The sequence below is a fragment of the Trichechus manatus genome, unplaced genomic scaffold (assembly GCF_000243295.1).
Source record: "Trichechus manatus latirostris isolate Lorelei unplaced genomic scaffold, TriManLat1.0 scaffold00038, whole genome shotgun sequence".
Taxonomy (NCBI): Eukaryota; Metazoa; Chordata; class Mammalia; order Sirenia; family Trichechidae; genus Trichechus; species Trichechus manatus.
In genome coordinates this window covers 18530259-18543950 of record NW_004443974.1, presented here as the reverse complement: position 1 = coordinate 18543950, position 13692 = coordinate 18530259, and the positions used below count along the sequence as shown (strand labels likewise).

The 13692-nt window shown below is 41.2% G+C and overlaps 1 non-coding gene across 1 annotated transcript; it reads right to left on the bottom strand.

Annotated features, from left to right (window-relative positions):
• Positions 1–6043: 6043 nt before the first annotated feature.
• LOC111820463 (U6 spliceosomal RNA) lies at positions 6044–6150 on the bottom strand. Its single transcript, XR_002824012.1, has one exon. It is a non-coding gene; the product is annotated as a U6 spliceosomal RNA (small nuclear RNA).
• Between the last annotated feature and the right edge of the window lie 7542 nt (positions 6151–13692).

Below are 13692 nucleotides of genomic sequence, written 5' to 3'. Positions count from 1 at the left end.
AAAAAAAAAAAAAAAAAAAACCTCTTTAAAATGTGGAAAAGCAAAGATGTCAGTTTGAATATTAAGGTGTGCCTGACCCAAGCCATATTTTCAATTGCCTCATATGCATGCAAAAGCTGGACAACGAATAAGGAATACTGAAGAAGAATGGACACCTTTGAATTATGGTGTTGGTGAAGAATATTGAATATACCATGGACTGCCAGAAGAATGAACAAATCTGTCTTGAAAGAAGTACCTCCAGAATGCTCCTTACAAGCAAGGGTGGCAAGATTTCATCTCACGTACTTTGGACATGTTATTAGGAGGGACAAGTCCCTAGAGAAGGACTCATGCTTGGTACAGTAGAAGGTCAGTGAAAAAGAGGAAGACCCTCAACAAAATGGATTGACACCATGGCTGCAACAATGGGGTCAAGCATAACAATGATTGTGAGGATGGCACAAGACCGCAGCGTTTCATTCTGTTGTACACGGGGTTACTATGAGTTGGAACTGACTCGACAGCACCTAACAACAGCACTATGAATATTACTTTTAACAGCTTGTATTTGTAACATCCTAGGGTAAGTAGGTACCAACTTAACTTCAGTAACATACAAGAAATTCTATACCTATACCACCCCCCATTTTGTTGTAGTTATCACAAATTACGTATTTATATTTCATGTGCTCTGTAACATAATTTTCGCCATGTTTTTTATACATTTGTTATAAAAAAGCATGAAGGATTAAACAAGTAGAATTATCAATCATGACTAACTTATTACTAGCCCTTATACTTGTCCATGCAATTCCCTTTATTAGGGATCTTTGTTTTTATGTATAGCTTTGAATTACTTTCCAGTGTCTATTCTCTTCCATCTGCAGAACTCCCATTAGTATTTTTTGCAGGGGTGGTCTGGTGCATATGAACTCTCTCAACTTCTGTTTGTCTGGGAATGTTTTAATTTCACCCTCATTCTTGAAGGACAGTTTTGCTGGGTATACTATTCTTGGTTTATGGGTTTTTTGTGTTTTCTTTTTTTTTCTTTTTTTCCTTTCAGCACTTTAAATATGTCTTTCCATCGCCTTCTGGCCTCCAATGTTTCTGAGGAAAAATTGGCACTTAATCTTATTGGAGATCCTTTATATGTGACTGTTTGCTTCTCCCTGACTGCTTTCAGGATTCTCTCTTTATCCTTACTTTTTGAGACCCTGACTATGATGTGTCTCAGTGTAAATCTCTTTGAGTTTATCCTGTTTGGGGTTCTTTGAGTTTCTTGGATTAATAGATTCATGTCCTTCATCAGATTAGGGAAATTTTCTATCATTATTTCTTCAAATATTCTTTCAGTCCCATTCCTTCATCTCCTTCTGGAATTCCCATGGTAATCTCTTGTTGTTATCCCATAATTCTATTAAACAGTGTTCAGCCTTTTGGAGCCTCCATTCTTGTTGCACTTCAGCCTCTGTAATTTTGACTGTCTTATCCTCTAATTCACTAATTCTTTGTTCTTCCTGATTAAATCTGTTGTTAAATCCTTCCATTGTGTTTCTCATTTCAGTTATTATCCCTTTCAGTTTCAAAATTTATGTTCAGTTTCTTTTTATCTTTTTTAAATCCTCATTTTGTTCTTTCATTGTTTTATTTCTTTTAGACCATTGTCTATATTTTCCCTTAACTCTTTAATTATGTTTAATGTTGTTGTGTTATATTCTTCCATTCTTTTCATTATTCAGTCTTCCATAGATGTGCTTTCAACACTTTCATCATATTCATTTGAATGGTCCGTTATATCTCTTTTTTGTGTGTGTCTCGTGATTTTTTGTTGGGGCACTGGATTTTTTGAGGATGTTAACTTTCTCAGTTCTCTGCAGTATTTGGTGTTTTTGTCCACGCTACTTTCTGCAAAAAAAAAAAAAAAAAAATTTAGGCAGGCAGAGCCTTTGGCTTTTGCTTACCATTTTCTCTCCCTCTCTGTGATAGCTCCTTCTCCCTCCCTGGTTTAATTAGGATATGAAAGTTCCAGATCTCAGTTTTCAACTTTCAATGTCTCCCAAACACACCAGAGAACACGCTGGGGTCAGTCTGTCCACCAGCAGGCACAACCACTCAGGCGAGATGTCATGCACTACTCAATCTTTCCACCAGGGGTGCAGTCCTCTCTCTCTGGTTATTAATCCCTTCCTTTCTCTGTTTCTGCAGCCATGTTTTCAGTCAGAAAATCCACACCTAGTGAGTTCTTTTCGGGGCTGGGTGTTGCCCTCCAGTTTTGCCTGAGGCTTCCTTCTCTGCTGTGTGGGGGCTGCTTATATCTGAGCTGGCATACAGGGGAAGCACAGGTACACTTCCCTCTGTTTCAGTAGGAGAAGGGGCTGGCACTTCCCAGAATGACTTCTGAGAGATCTGTCTTGTTGTGGCTCTGTGGTGGTTGAGGGAGCAGTCTCCACTTAGGTGACTTGCCTCCTGGATCCACTGTAGGAAAACTTCTGTAGGAGTTAGTGTCAGTCCAGCAGCTGATAGTTACCAGGTGGGTGAGGGGCTGTCACACTCCAAATGGATCCCAAGGGAGGTCTTCCTTGTTGCTGTCAGAGCCTCTCACCCCCTTAGTATGTTAGCTGTGGGTATATCCTCCAATCAATATGTCTATTTCCTAGCATACAGCAACCTCAGTCAGCAGTCCTCAGTGCTAACTGGAAGGGAGAGTAGTAGACCCAAACTGACCCCCAAGGGGATCTGTCCTGTTGGTTTCAAAGACCTGAGTTATGGGGTGTACAGGGAGACAGGTAGAGTGCTGCGTTTGGGAGCAGATTCCACTGCAGGGGTCTTCTATAGCAGTTTGCAACAGCCTGGCAACCAACAGTTACTGGATGGGGGAGGAGGTATCATGCTTCAATCAGATCCCCATGGAAATCTGCCTTCTTGTCCCCTCCCCAGTAGATTGTTGGCTGTGAGTGCAGCCTCCACTCAAGACACTTGCTTCCTAGCACATAGCAGCCTCAGTTAGCAGTCCTCAGAGCTGACCAGAAGTGGGGGCAGACTGACCCAAGGAGGTCTGTCCTATTGGTTTTGCAGGCCTGAGCTATGGAGTGCTCAGGGCGGCAGGCAGAGTGCTATGGGAGCAGACTCAATTGCAGGGTGTCTTCTGTAGCAATTTGCAGCAGCCTTGCAACTGACCATGACCAGGTGGGAGAGGGGCTGTTATGCTCTGAATGGACCCTAAGGGAACTCTGCCTTGTTGCTATCAGAACCCTTCTCTCTCCTTGTAGTATGTTGGCTGTGTGTGTTGGCTGTGCCTCCATTCAAGATGCCTGCTTCCTAGCACACAGCAGCCTCAGCCAGTAGGCCTCAGCACTAACAAGAAGGGGGAGCAGACAGACCTGAACTGACCTCCAGGGACTTCTGTCCTGTTGGTTACAGAGGGCTGAGCTATGGGGTGCTCAGAGAGGCAGGTATAGTGCTGACTATGAGAGCAGACTCCACTGCAGGGGCCTTCTGTAGCAATTCGCAGCAGCCTTGCTGCCGACAGGGTCTAGGTGAGGGAGATGCTGGCATGCTCCAAACAGACCCCTGGGGAGGTCTGCCTTGTTGATTATAGTGCAGATCCTTGAGGTCCTGTTTCTTTGTACGGGCATGAGGTGTGGTGGTTAGGGAAGCAGGCTTTTTTTCTGGGGCCGCTTCCCCAGTTCACAGCAGCCAGTGGCCTGTGTGCCTGGGAGGAGGGGCATAAACAGTGGAAGAATCGATTTTCATACTGTATGAAACTCATTATTTATTTGTTGATTCTTACCTGTCTGCAGGTCCCTGCTGCTGTCCTCTGCTCTACAATTCAGAGTCCTTCAAGGCTAAGCCCATTTCTTTGTTGCATTTTTTGTTATATTTTTGGGGGAGGGTTGGAACAATGGTTTGTTTATGCTGCCATCTTCCCAGAATCCTATCCATTTCCATTATTTTTGGGTGACCTAACTAAAAATTTTGCTACATTAAAGTTTCCATTTGAATGTATAATGCTCTAAAACGTTTTAATCAAAAAAAATCTGTGTGCTAGATAAGGAAAAAAAGAGATAGAGATAAAGGGAAATAGGTGATGCAAGACTTCTATTTAGAAATAAAACAATTTTTAAACACTGAGATAAAAACCAGAGCTCTTACTTGTGGATCATCACTATGGTACTTTACAGAGAATATAAAAATAAGGGCTTGAGAATTGTGTTTCATCTCTCCCTCTGTGTGAATTCTCACATAATCCATTTTCTGCAGTTACAGAAAGGGCTTGTTTCTGGGGAACTGAGATATATACACGGAATCTCTGAGAAGAAATGACAAGAAGCTAAGTTAAATGGTGTGCAAAGAAGAGAAAGCTGGAACAAACGGAGATGTATGGCATCCTCAAAAACATCACACTTGAGATTTCTTGGTATCTGTGAAACTTGGACCAATTTAAGGTGCCATGTTTGAAAGATCCTGGCAGAACTGAGGGGAAACGGCTTTTTTTTCCTCCCCACAATCAGTTTTAAAGCTTTATTACTTTCTAGGAGCTCAATTTCTTCTTTTAATACTATCTACTTCCTTCTGTAAGACATATTACTGTATTCCCTGGCCAGTTGGGAGCCAATAACAGTTATTTGTTTTTTGGCTGCTTCTTGATCTTACAATGCATCCTTTTAGGTAACAATCCTAAACAACAAGAAGGGCTCTGATGATATAGAATCATAGACTTTTGAAGCTGGAAGGGCCCTAGAGAATAAAAGCGTGAGCTGTACTGTGGCTTTCTTTCTTTATATATACACGATATGAGGCAGTGGTGGTGCAGTCGTAGAATTCTCACCTTCCATGCAGGAGACCCGGGTTTGATTCATGGCCAAGGAATCTCAGGCACAGCCACCACCCGTCTGTCAGTGGAAACTTGCGTGTTGCTGTGATGCAGGAAGCTATGCCACCTGCATTTCAAATACCAGCAGGGTCACCCATGGAGGACAGGTTTCAGCTTAGCTTCCAGAGCAAGATAGACAAGGAAGGAAGGCCTGGTGGTCTACTTCCGAAAATTAGCCAATGACAACCCTATGGATCACAAGAATGTTGTCCAATATAGTGCTGGAAGCTGAGCCCTTTAGGTTGAATGGACTCAAACATACCAATGATCATGAAGCTGGTTCAGGACCAGGCAACATTTTGTGCTGTTATACATGGGGTTGCCATGAGTCCAAGCTTGACTCGAAGGAAACTAGCAACAATAACAACAACATGGTATATAGATGATATATATTTTTCCATCATCTCTAAGACAAATCAGATTGCAACTTTATGAACCAGAAAGATAGGATTTCTCACTGGAATATATTAAGTCCTTTCAAAAAAGGTGGCATAAAACTTAAAGAGGTTATTACTGTTTTGTTGGTCAACAAGGAAATAGTGCTGTTCTTAATTAAACCTCAAAAAAAAAAAAAAAAGTGCAGCCTCTTATGAGATGTCTCAATATTTCAAAAATTCTGAGAAAAACATATCTCTTGATTCCAAATTTGTTTTTTAAGAGAATATATTCCACATTTTTCCGCACAGGTTAAGATCCTCAGGGACTTTTGCTTGCATGATATGCAGCGTTTGGCCTTCACACGCCTATACCACAATGCCAATGATCAGTCCATTTGCTTAACAGAAATTCCATTTGAAGACAGGGTTTGCCCAACATGAAAACAATATGCATCATTTTTTCCGTGAATAATGGACACCTACTTCCAGAGTTTATTTAATTTGGAATAAGGCTGCAATGTGTGGTGTCATTCCTGGTAGGGCACTTCCAGCATTTTCCTGAAGCTATTAAAACTTAACTCTTTTTATAAAGTATTAATTCCATGCACAACAAAAGTTCTCTCAGGGGAACCAAAATGACTTGCCTAAGTTCACACAGTTAGATGGTGACAGGAAAATAAGATTGATTTCCTGAACTTTTTTTTTTATTGTACTTTAGATGAAGGTTTACAGAACAAACTAGTTCCTCATTAAACAGTTAGTACACATATTGTTTTATGACATTAGTTAACAACCCCACGACATGTCAACAAAAAATATGGAATGCTTCACAAATCTGTGTGTCATTCTTGTGCAGGGGCCATGCTTATCTTCTCTGTATCATTTCAATTTTAGTATTTGTGCTGCCGAAGCATGCACTGATTTCCTGACTTTTGATGTAGTTTCGAAATCACACAAATGGAGAAAACAAGAAAAATAAATATCCTTATTTTCTATTTCACTTTTTATCATTTGGCTGTGATTATCATTTAACTTAGACTAACTACTCAGTTCAAACTCCTTGTTAATCATAATTTCTGTTTCCCCTGTCTATAAATTCAATCTTTAATGTGAGTTTTAAGACATTTACTGATATACGTTCTATGACAACTTATAGGTTTTAAAATTACATGTCTGTTTTTATTTACTCTGTAATATCACTTGTTTTCAGCTACATTAAAGCCAAAATCGGCTCTCTTCTTTTATACGGAATGACAGTTTTCTTGTTCTTTTACTAAGTTCACAAATGAGTAATATAATTATTCTATTTATGTTAGCACCTTGAAAAATCATTACAAATATGGCAAGTTTTAATTGTTCATGGAAATCGATTTATATGCAAACAACTTAAAATCAATTTTCATTCTCTACAATTTGCGTTTTTACATTTCAAGTTTGCTTGTGCAGCAATAAAATGTAGAATCTGAATGCTAATTGCTTAAACACATCAGGTAGTTTCAAGAGGCGCAGAGCTACAAACAATTTTCACATAACAAGTGTCCATTAGAAGGAGTCTTCATTCTATGATTACTGGAAGGTGCGCCAATGAGGCCACACTTTCACTGGAGCTTATTCGAAAACCAATAATGGCAGCTGATGAAAAGGTGGCATATTGCCAGTGATTCATTCTTTTCATTCAATTCCCTCTATGACTCACGGTCATTATTTTGTTACCTGTGTATATACAAAAAGTAAATAAGAGGGGTGATATAAAATTGTGTTTATTCTTTTCACTTCTTGTCTTCAGAATAAAATTTAAGAATACCCCCTGCTAGGTGAGATCTCTCTCTCTCAGGCAGAATTAGTGACGCCCTGAGCAGTAATCATTGTGCAATTCTGAGGCCTCACACCAGCTTGGGATTTAAAGCCGGAAGGCCCTTTAAAAATTACCCCATCAGTCCCCCTCATTGTATAGATGAGAGAGCTGGGACCTAGAGAGGCTAAGACTTGCCCAATGTCACACAATTAGTTAGTAACAAAGGCAAGATAAGAACCCAGGTGTCTGGATTCCTAGACCAGTGCTTTCTCCTCTGTTATCCCTTCATGATTCCATTTAGACTTCTGTCTCAGTTGCACCTTTTTTAGGAAATTCAAGTGTTCCTGTGTTCTACTGGAGTCCCTGGGTGGTGCAAACATTTAACACAATTGGTTGCTAACCAAAAGGTTGGAGATTCAAGCCCACCCAGAGGCACGTCAGAAGAAAGGCCTGAAGTCATGGATTGGATTATGTCCCCCCAAAAAATGTGTGTATCAGTTTGACTGGGCCATGATTCACAGTATTGCGTGGTTGTCCTCCATTTTGTGATTGTAATTTTATGTTAAAGAGGATTAGAGTGGGATTGTAACACCCTCACTAAGGTCATATCCCTGATCCAATGTAAAGGGAGTTTCCCTGGGGTGTGGCTTGCACCACCTTTTATCTTACAAGAGATAAAAGGAAAAGAAAGGGAAGCAAACAGAGAATTGGGGACCTCATACCACCAAGAAAGCAGTGTGGGGAGCAGAGCACATCCTGTGGACCTGGGGTCCCTTGTGGAGAAGCTCCTAGTCCCAGGGGAGATTGATGAGAAGGCCAACAGAGAGAGAAAGCCTTGCCTTCCCTGGAACTGATGCCCTGAATTTGTACTTTTAGCCTACTTTCTGTGAAGAAATAAATTTCTTTTTGTTAAAGCCATCCACTTGTGATATTTCTGTTACAGCAGTACTAGATGACCAAGACACCTAACAATCTACTCCCAAAAAAATCAGTCATTGAAAACCCTATGGAGCATAGTCCTAGTCCGACACACATGGGGTCACCATGAGTTGGAGTCGACTCTACATAAACTTGTTTCGTGTTCTACTAGGATATCCCAGCAGACAGCTGAGTCAACAGAGCATGGTAGAAGGTCAAACGTTGAAAGAGACAGCATCCTGACATGAGGCCAAGAACATTGAGTTGGATCTCCCAAGATCAGAGTTCTTTCCATCATTCATCAGTTGCCATGATCAAATCGTTCAGCCTCACTGAACCTGAGCATCCTCAGCTGTAAATAGTAAGGTAAGGGAAAGATCAAATGAAATAGTGATGGTGAAAGCAGCTGCACGTAATGGTGTTCAATAATATTTGTTCAATCTGAATTGATAATTCAGGCATCCAAGTAAATGGCAGCATGGATCCATAAAGTCACTTTAATCTTGATTCATTCTCTAGATGAAGTATTCCAATGTACCCATTCAGTCAAGAAGTATTTATTGAGTGCTTACTATGTGCCAGCCAGGCACTATGCTAGGTTGTTGTTAGTTGCCATCAAGTCAGCTCCGATTTATGGCTACCCCATGCACAGCAGAACAAAACGTTACCTGGCCCTGTACCATCTTCATGATCGTTGGTATGCTCAAGTCCATTGTTGCAGCCACTGTGTATTTTGAATACTTTCCAACCTCGGGGACTCATCTTCCAAAACTATTTCAGACAATATTCTGTTGTAATCCATAAGGTTTTCTTTGGCTTATTTTCAGAAGTAGATCATCAGGCCTTTTTTCCTAGTCTGTCTTAGTCTGGAAGCTCCGCTGAAACCTGTCCACCATGGCTGACCCTGCTAGTATTTGAAATACCAGTGGCACAGTTTCCAGCTTCACAGCAACACGCAAGCTGCTGCAGTACAACAAACTGACAGACTGATAGGGCTAGGTACTGGGATAAAATGGTAACATAAAGACATGGTCCGTACTCGAGCAATTTTATAGACTAATGGAGGAGACAGAGAAGAAGACAGGCAATGACCTACTAAGATGATACAAGACAGAGAGGACCCTCACCTAGATTACAGGGACGTGGGAGGCTCCCCAGAGGAAGCCACTGTGAACTGAGACCTGACCAATGGGTAGGAGTTATGCAGACAGAGAAGAATGGGCAGAGGGTTCCAGGAAGGACAGCCACAGTGTAAAGGCCCAGAGGTGAAAGAGTTTTGTGCTCTAGAGGAAATGAAGGAACTTGATTATGTGCCAGTTAGAGCGCGCAGGTTAAGGCTGCAGAGGAGGTTGGGGCCAGATCATGCCAGATCTTATGGGCCAGTTTAAGGTACCTGGAAGGAGTCCCTGGGTGGTGCAAATGGTTAAAAGCCACTACTAGTCAAAATGTTGGTGGTCTGAACCCACCCATAGGTGCCTTGGAACACAAGCCTGGCAATCTACTTGTGGAAATCTGCCTTGAAAACTCTATGCCACAGTTCTACTCTGCCCACATGGGGTCTCCATGAACCGGAATCAACTTGGCAGCAACTAACAAAAACAACAAGATCCTTGGACTTCATCCTAAGAGCAATAGGAAAACCTTGAAAATTTTTAAACAGAAAGTGAAACAATCACAAGCAGTCAGCCCTCCGTATTCACGGGTTCTGCATCTGCGAATTCAACCAACCGCAAAGTGAAAATATTTGAAAAAAAGAGAAAGTTCCATAAAGCAAAAGCTGAATTTGCCACGCGCCAAGCACTATGCTGAATGCATGTGAAGGGATGTGTAGGCATCCCCTGCTGTAGCCTCCCGCCATTTCACACATCCTCAGCCTCTCCAGCACTCTTTGTTTGAGCATCATTCAAGTCTTGTTCGTTCACCACTTGTGCTGTGTGTACACTTTGCTTCTGTGAAGAAATGGCTCCTAAACAGCAATGAAATGGTCAAAGCAATCCCTCACAGGCTAAGTGTGAGGGGATTGAGAAGAGCAGAGGAAGGAGTGTCAGGCTAGTAAGCAATGGCTGGGTCTAGCTCTGTGAAGCGCTACAGCCTCAAGAACTTCAAGATCACAGGAGAATCGGCATCAGCTGAGCCCCAGGCAGCATCAGCATTCCCAGAAGAGCTCAAGAAACTCACAAAAGAGAAAGACTACCTTCTGGAGCAAGTCTTCAATTGTGATGAAACAACTATTTACATAGTATTTACATTGTATTAGGCATTATCAGTAATCTAGAGATGATTTAAAATATATTGGAGGATGTGCGAAGGTTATATGCAAATACCACAGCATTTTATATAATGGACTTAAGCATCCTCGGATTTTGGTATCCGTGGGGGGAGGGAAGGTGTCCTGTAACCAATCCCTCACGGATACCGAGAGACGACTGTAAATGGCTTTCTTTGGTGAGGAATCAGATTTTGTTTTCTTTGAGTTGTTTTTCATTCCATGAATGTATCTATGTATATTCATCTCAATATTTAAACAACTCGTTCTCTTTTGCCCAGAATCCATGTAAATCATTCTTCAAATTACATCCACCCTCATTGGACCCTCATCTTTAAACAATTATGTAGGTAAATTGCATGATTTTACTCAAAATGTCAACAGGGCATGCAAGTGACCAGTCAGGGTGAAAAATATTTATGAAATAAATGCATGTACTGAAAAACTGCATCTAAAGTTTCCAGCATTCAAACTAAAAACAAAGGACAGGGACAACTGGGTAGGAAATGTGAAAATACTGTGAGCTCATTAAAGTCACCACACCCAGCCTATTTGCGAGAGGTGGGCAGTTCTGGAAAGCTGGGGCACTGGTAACTAGCTTTGCCAGATAAACCATGTCATGCCAAACAAACTGGAACCTCAGTGGAAAAAAGATATATTTGCCCGAAGCTGTGCCATGACCAACAAACTTTTCCTGAACCTCAGCCTACAATCTGGCCCTGCCAATGCCCCCTATGGCTGTCTGGGCTTCTGGGCTAAGGGCTGATGAGTCAGAGCCAATGTCCTATGCATCTGGGGTTCAGGAGGGGCTCAATGCTTTTATATCAGAAACCATCTTGTGAACAGAAGACCTTGCCATAAAACAAATAACAAAAACAGTTGCCTTGGAAACGATTACGACCCCATGTGTTTTGGAGTAGGACTGTGGTCCACAGCGTTTTTTATTTTTATTTTTTAATTGTGCTTTAAGTGAAAGTTTACAGTTTAAGTCAGTTTCTCGTATAAAAATTTATACACACATTGCTATGTGACCCTGGCTGCTCTACTTATAATGTGACAGCACACTCCTCCTTTCCACCCCAAATTTCCCGTGTCCATTCAGCCATCTCCTGTCCCTTTTTGCCTTCCCATCTCACCTCCGGACAGGAGCTACCCATTTAGTCTCATGTATCTACTTGAGCTAAGAAGCACTCTCTTCACAAGTATCATTTTATGTCCCATAGTCCAGTCTAATCTTTGTCTGAAGAGCTGGCTTTGGGAATGGTGTCAGTTCTGGGCTAATGGAGAGTCCGGGGGCCATGTCTTCTGGGGTCCCTCCAGTCGCAATCAGTCCATTAAGTCTGGTCTTTTTACTAGAATTTGAGTTCTGTACCCTACTTTTCTCCTGCTCCATCAAGGACTCTCTGTTGTGTTCCCTGTCAGGGCGATCATTGGTGGTAGCCAGGTGCCATCTAGTTCTTACGTCTCAGGCTGATGAAGTCTCTGGTTTATGTGGCCCTTTCTGTCTCTTGGGCTAATATTTTCCTTGTGTCTTTGGTGTTCTTCATTGTCCTTTGCTCTAGGTGGGTTGGGACCAATTGATGTATCTTAGATGGCCACTCACTAAATTTTAAGACCCCGGACACCAGTCACCAAAGTGGGATGCAGAACAGTTTCTTAATAAACTTTGCTAGCCAATTGACCTAGATGTCCCCTGAAAGCATGGTCCCCAGACCCTCGCCCCTGCTACTCTGTCCCTCGAAATGTTTGGTTGTACTCAGGAAACTTCTTAGCTTTTGGTTTAGTTTAGTTGTACTGACTTCCCTTGTAGTGTATGTTGTTCTTCCCTTCACCTAAGATAATTCTTATCTACTATATAGTTAGTGAATACCCCTCTTCCTCCCTCCCCGTCCTCATAACCATCAAAGAATGTTTTCTTCTGTGTTTAAACCTTTTCTTATGTTCTTATAATAGTGGTCTCATACAATATCTGTCCTTTTGCAGCTGAGTAATTTCATTCAGCATAATGCTTTACAGATTCATCCATGTTATATTTCATGGCTTCGTCATTGTTCTCTATCATTGTGTAGTATTCCATTGTGTGAATATACCATAATTTGTTTATCCATTTGTCCACTGATGGGCACCTAGGTTGTTTCCATCTTTTTGCTATTGTGAACAATGCTGCAATGAACATGGGTGTGCATATGTCTATTCATGTGACGGCTCTTATTTCTCTAGGGTATATTCCAAGGAGTGGGATTGCTAGATCATATGGTACTTCTATTTCTAGCTTTTTAAGGAAGCGCCAAATCGATTTCCAAAGTGGTTGTACCATTTTACATTCCCACCAACAGTGTATCAGTCTCTCCACAACCTCTCCAGCATTTATTATTTTGTGTTTTTTGGATTAGTGCTATCTTTGTTGGGGTGAGATGGTATCTCATTGTAGTTTTGATTTTCATTTCTCTAATGGCTAATGATCATGAGCACTTCCTCATGTATCTGTTAGCTGCCTGAATGTCTTCTTTGGTGAAGTGCCTGTTCGTATCCTTTGCCCAGTTTTTAATTGGGTTATTTGTCTTTCTGTTGTTGAGGTTTTGCAGTATCTTTTAGATTTTAGAGATTAGACCCTTATTGGATATGTCATAGCCAAAATTTTTTTCCCAGTCTATAGGTCGTCTTTTTACTCTTTTGGTGAAGTCTTTTGATGAGCTTAAGTGTTTGATTTTTAGGAGCTCCCAGTTAACTAGTTTCTCTTCTGGTGTTTGTGCATTGTTAGTAATGTTTTGTATTCTGTTTATGCTATGTATTAGGGTTCCTAGTGTTGGCCCTATTTTTTCTTCCATGATCATTATCATTTTCGATTTTATATTTAGGTCTTTGATCCATTTTGAGTTAGTTTTTGTGCATGGTGTGAGGTATGGGTCTTGTTTCATTTTTTTGCAGATGGTTATCCGGTTACGCCAGCCCCACTTGTTACATAGACTGTCTTTTTCCAAAGTCAGTCCTAACTGACTTTGGGCCTTTGTCAAATATTAGCTGCTCATAGGTGAATCAGTTTACATCTGGATTCTCAATTCTGTTCCATTGGTCTGCGTATCTGTTGTTGTACCAGTACCAGGCTGTTTTGATGTGGTGGTATAATAGGTTCTAAGATCAGGTAGTGTGAGGCCTCCCACTTTGTTCTTCTTGTTCAGTAATGCTTTACTTATCCGGGGCCTCTTCCCTTTTCATATGAAGTTAGTGATTTGGTTCTCCATCTCATTAAAAAAAGCTGTTGGAATTTGGATCGGGATTGCATTGTATCTGTAGATTGCTTTGGGTAGAATTGACATTTTCACAGTGTTGAGTCTTCCTATCCATGAGCAAGGTACGTTTTTCCACTTATGCAAGTCTCTTTTGGTTTTTTGCAGTAGTGTCTTGTAGTTTTCATTGTATAGGTCTTTTACGTCTCTGGTTAGATTTATTCCTAAGTATTTTATCTTTTTGGGGGCTATTG